This window comes from Sphaerodactylus townsendi, linkage group LG07, assembly GCF_021028975.2.
Source record: "Sphaerodactylus townsendi isolate TG3544 linkage group LG07, MPM_Stown_v2.3, whole genome shotgun sequence".
NCBI lineage: Eukaryota > Metazoa > Chordata > Lepidosauria > Squamata > Sphaerodactylidae > Sphaerodactylus > Sphaerodactylus townsendi.
The window spans coordinates 83,866,034-83,872,033 of NC_059431.1; positions in this window are offsets into that span (position 1 = coordinate 83,866,034).

The window sequence follows — 6,000 nt, forward strand, 5'->3', positions numbered from 1 at the left end:
AAATCTTTAATTGGAAATGGCAACCATAAAAAGAGTTTTAAGTACAAAAAGAAAGGAGTATATCATACAAGACTTCAGCATATAGCACCTCCTATGCATTATCAAAGGGTTTGCCACATAACACTTCTTTCACGCAGCTCACTTCTTCAGAATCATGTACCACAATTTTTATTCCTAATATGCTGTTTTACTACTTTGACCTTTCAATGTTTTATACTTTGACTGGCAAACATATAATTCCCATATCAAATGGACTCACTGAGTAGTAAATGCAGTCTGAAATGAAATGGACAACATAGCAGGAGAGAGACTGTCAAAAGGTCATCATTAAAAAGATATGTCAGTATTAAATATATGCCCAACTAAAAATGCCACAGTTAATTCTAACAGGAAGTATCTTTTTGTTATAAATGAACCTGTTGTGGATTATTTTGTAAATATGTAAAGGGATTTAATATCTGAATCCATACATTTACTACTTGTGATCCACCAATACCAACACAGCCCTCCAAGAAAACCAGCATTTCTCCATGATTATGGAAGGTGTCATGGACAGTAGGCTACTCCTACCATCAGTGCTGATTTAGCTATAGACTTGGCAGACTGAAGTCTAGTGTCTCAAAATCTAGGGGATCTCAGGCCAAGGTATTTGATTTTCAACAACCCAGTAGGGTTTCCAAGGAAAAAGAGTAACAGAGGTGGCTTGCCATTGCTTTTCTTTATACAATGACCTGGTATTCCTTGGTGGTCTCCCATCGAAGCAACTAGGGCTGACACTGCTTAGCTTCTGAAATCTGATGAGATTAGGCTAGCCAGGGCCATCCAAATCAGGACTTAGTAACCATTACTAGCACATAATTCTACAAATAATATAATTGGGGTAATAGTTCTGTCACTGGTTCTATTTCATTTATAACTCAATAATCTGCAGCTATTTCCTCACATTTCTGATATTTGTTTGATTTGCTCTTATAGCTAATATATAATTGATGTAGCTGACCAGGAGAGCTTTGACTCTCAAAAGCTTATACCACAAAAATTGTTTTGGGTTTTTGAACTGAAGTCTAGCAGTTCTGCTGCAGACCAACATGTCTTACTTCCGAAATGATTTAATTTGTGTGGTAATAAATACCACGTAAACAGAACTTCCTATTATTTGCTGCTGTTGTTGTAGACTTCTGGACACAGGTTTCACATGCAATTTATAAAGTGTTTCTATGTAAGTAATTTATATAAGTAATATACATATATTGTATGCATTTGATTAATTGATGTATAAATAATGTTGAGAAAGGGATACATATTGCAGGAAACATTCAAGAACAGGTAAATGAAAACAAATCATGAGCTTAAGTTGCATGAGAAGCAAAATGGGAGAAAAAGGGATTTGAGGGCCGAAAAAGCGAAGATGAGGAATTTGACTTTTGCTTATCTGCTCGTATGAGCCTTCCAGTCATCATTCTGGAGCAATGGAATGAGCAACAAGCTCAGTTTTTTGTCAGGATTGCCCTTAGATGTACAATTTCCTTGGCATCATCAAGAGCTCTAGATATTATGTTGCGGGGGAGATGGCTAGATGTAGAGAAACACAGGCTAGATTTGGATCAGCACAGCCTACAGCACATTTTACATCTATACTGTTGCTGTAAAAAGCTATTTTATCTGCCACTATTGTATCCATTCTGTGTCATCTCACAGAGCTTTTTTGTATTGTTAAAAGGCTATCACCTCTTTTCTTTCCAGAACTGAAAGCTTCCTATATGGCCTTTGTGACCAATGCTCTAAACGTTTGGTAGATAACATCACTTTCATCCATTCTGACTTAGATTATGCAGCTGACACATATTCCACAGTGGTCCCTGAAAGGGCTATTTGTTCAGTTGTGTGAGAGAGTTCAATTGCTGCTGGCTCAGAGTGTGGTTAAGATTCTTTAAACTTCTGAAACCAAGGATGATAGAATGTTTGCAACTTAAATGTAACATGCTCACAATGCCTGTTTGTTGTTTAGTTGAGTACTGGTACCTCCTATAATCTTACTGAACAGCATTTGAGCAGCTTCGTATCTGTGCAGTTTCTACATCCAGTGCAGCAGTTGTCTCAGCCACTGTTCACAGGTCATAGTCAGGTCATGTATTTTTTATACATGACCCTTCATTTGCACCTGAAAGCACTGCTTAGGCTGCAGCATTTACTGTACTGGCTAACTGCCAGAATTTACTTAATTGCACTATAGTCTTCGAGTGCCAGTGCCAGCAATGTGATTTAGAGAAATACGATGCATGGTAATGACTCTCAGGGATGGTGCTGTTAGGTAAAAACAAGGGTTAAGTGTACTAGTTGGTCAGCATACCTTTCAGATTCATATCCCCTGAGCCAGTGGTGGGATTCAGCAGGTTTGACCACATCAGCAGAATCGGTTGTTAAAATGGTGCTTGTAAACAAACAGTTGTTAAATTATTTGAATCTCACCACCAGAACTGGTAGTTAAATTATTTGAATCCCACCACTGGCCTGAGTCATTCTTTTCACTTGCAGCCCCTTCTGTATTCATTTCCATTCATAGGACTAAGAAACTAAAGGTAACAAGGGGAGATGGAAACTGAAAGCAGTGAAGTGGCAGACATTGTCTCAGTTTTGTCTGGAAACTGGATTTTAAAAATTAAAATTAGTTGTTGAACAACATTCAGGAGCTTTGGGGGGGGGCAGATACATCAGAAATGTTTGTGGGGCAGTGTTTTAGGAATTTCCCAAATTTCTATGGCCGTTTCCGCATGGAGGCGGAAGCGGCTGGGTCAGCGCATTTCGCGCCGACCCGACGATGCTGGGACCGTCCGCATGGACAGTCCCAGAAAGAGCCGGGATGCCGTCGCCGCACAGCGCCGTCGCCCGGCCGACCCAGCATTTCTCCGGGTCTCCGGCACGTCGCCGAGGCCTGAGGACATGCCCCCCCGGCCCTGCGCGCCTGCTCCAGCGTCGCAGGGCAGGGGGCGTGTCCCCAGGCCTCGGCGATGCGCCGGAGGCCCGGGGACAAGGTAAGTGCAGGGAGGGAGTGGGGGGGAGGCGCCTTGAAGCCGCTGCCATTCGCATGGCAGCGACTTCAAGCCGGCGTTCCCAGGAAAGTGCGCTTCCCAGCACACTCCGGAAACGCCAGCTTGGCGCCCGTCAGGTGGTGTGAGGGCGGCGTGGCTGCGATGCAGCTGCCCCCCCCCCGTGTGAATGGCGGCCTGGGGACAGCGTTTTTGCCGTCCCCAGGCCGCCATATTCTGCCCATGCGGAAATGGCCTATTTTTTTAACTAAAGAGTGACACAATCCTGTGACATCATTCCTGGGTGCATATTCAGAACAATAGTGACATTGCACTAAGGTCCAATGCCAGCCCCCTTCCATTTTGCTCCCACTATTTCACCAGGCACCAGCAGGGACTCACAGACTGGAAACAAGTGATGCCCATCAAAGTAAGGAATCTGGTCTCCCAATTAGTTGCCCATACAGGATTGGTTGGTTAGTTGTTTGGTTATCTATAGTCCACCTTTCTCACTGAGATTCCAGGTGGATTACATGGTGAAAGTCAAGTTCAGTCAACAAGATGAGACTCCAATGAGCAGTACAATTGGGTTTGGACTACAGGAATCTGAAAACAATCAGAAATCTCAAGCAGAGCTGAAACAAAGCACAAGCTATTAAATGTGATACATTAAGTAGTGTTGAGAACCAAAGTGCTTGATGTAAATGTTCAAAATAATGGGTGTGGGTAAATATTCAGTTTGAGCTTTGCCTCAAAATTAATTTAAAAAGTAGTGTAGAAACTACCTAGTCTGAAGCATGCTTACAGTGAGGGGTAACAATACAGTCCCTGTCCCTTCATCAACACAATTTTCTACTTGTTCTAACCATCTGGGAAGTTCCCCTGTTAAGTTAAACAATCTATCTATCCCTGGAGATGGTGGTGCTTCTACATAAAGTTATGGTTCATTTGTAATAACCAGACAGACACTAAGATTTCAAAGATTTGTAGACCTCAGGTTGGGAGTCAGTTTTCACAAAGGGCTATATTTAGAACAGAGCAAATGGCCAAAGGACTCAGCTGTGCCCACTGACTCACTTTCATAGGAATCCAAATATAGGCAAAGGTTTCCTTGCCCCCTTTCTCCCAGTTTCAGCTGCGAATGAGGTTTGGACCTTGGATGACTCAAGGTGCTTGCCAATAGAATTAACCAAAGAACACTTCACCTGCACAAATCTTGCCTACCCCAGTTAGAACTTCACAAATGCCTCAAAATCAGACCTACCGGTATGTAAAAACCTGACTCCAAAACAATAGAATTTAAGCAGGTGAAAAAAGTTATCTTATCATGATAGGGATTTTAAAAAATCAGATAGGGAGTAAATAGAAATTGTTTCTGTATAGCGTTATTTTAAATATTGTTCCAGGTGATGTTAGTCATATTGGGATTTGTTTTTGTATGTAATATTTAGTGGTTAGGAACAAATAGTTAATTTTGGTTTCTATGATTGGAAATCGTAATATTGTTATTGAATGCAATTGTTATCCGAAAAAAAAGAATATAAAAGGTGAGTCACTAAATAAAAAAATTAAATTAAATAAAAAAATAAAAAATATAAAAAATCATGTTTGGCCCTGAAGTGATCAGTGCAGTAAGGGGAGGTGATCTCTGCAGCAAAAAGAAGGATGCCAAGAACAGCTTTAAGTAGCCTTTTGTTCTCAGCCCTCTGATTGGCTGTACTGCATGAAGCAAGCTTTACTCTTTCCTCTTTATCCCCACCATATATGATGCCTCCAGTTCTCTTAGAGGGATGTGTGTATAACTGCTGCCATCATTTGTACAGTTATGTGATTTTATTGTTGTCAGTAATTCTTTTGTTTCTTTCCACATCACTCATACTGATGCACAAAAAATAGTAAAATAATGTACTGAAAATAGTTGATGCAATAGTTTCTCACTAGATAGAATTTCTGAATTGAACGACAGCTTCAAAATTCAGTCTCATTTATAGCATATATGGTTATCAAAAGTAGTAGACAACAGGGGCAACTGATTGCCTGAACTGAAGGCAGTCAGTAGCCACCACAATATAAACTACCAAAGAAAAAGAGCAAGTTTTTCAGGGGAAGTGATGCCTTCATCTTTGAGATTGTAACCTCATCCACCTATCCTCTTATTCTGAAGATTCATTGCCAGAACCACTTACATCTCCAGAAGTCCATTCTTTGCTACATCATCAAGTCCATGGGTAGCAAGAGACAATCAGTTGGATTGGAAAGTACTACTCAACAGCAGAACATGGCATCTTTAATCCCAAACAATTATGTTCTGAAAGTGCTCAAGAAACACCTCTCTTGAAAGGATCTGAAGAAGTGGGCTCTAGTCCACACAACCTCATACCAGAAAAAAGTATGATTTTAAAATGGTGCAAGATCCCTATTACTTTTGTTGTGATGGACTACTCCGGCTGCTTCTCTGGAATTACACCTCCCTGCAAGAATACTCTTCATTCAGCTCCAGACCACTGCTGATGGTGTAAGTTGCTGTGGATCCCCACTCAGTAGAAAAGTGAGATAGAAATATCTAAACAATAAATTATTTGTTCTTGCAATCAGCTACCTCTTTTAACAGCTCTTCCTCCATTCTCAGTGAACTATCTGTGGTTCTTAACATTCCTACAGCATTCCCCTTTTGCCTTAGAAGAGAATAATCTTGCAACAGTTCTTATTTACCATATAATAAAACAATATTTACAATGCAACAGTGATGTACCATTGAAATGCAACCCCAAATACTCAAACAAAATTATGTTTGTAGCATTGTGCCCACAGAAGTTTAAATTCAGAATTCTAAGTATGACACATGATAACTCTGCTACTGTGAACTAGACTGGCAATACACAACTACTGTATGATCAAGGTGACAGAAAATAAAGTTTATTTTCACAGTGGAGTTTATTTTAAAATTAGTTTGCTTGCAACATAACCCATTTAA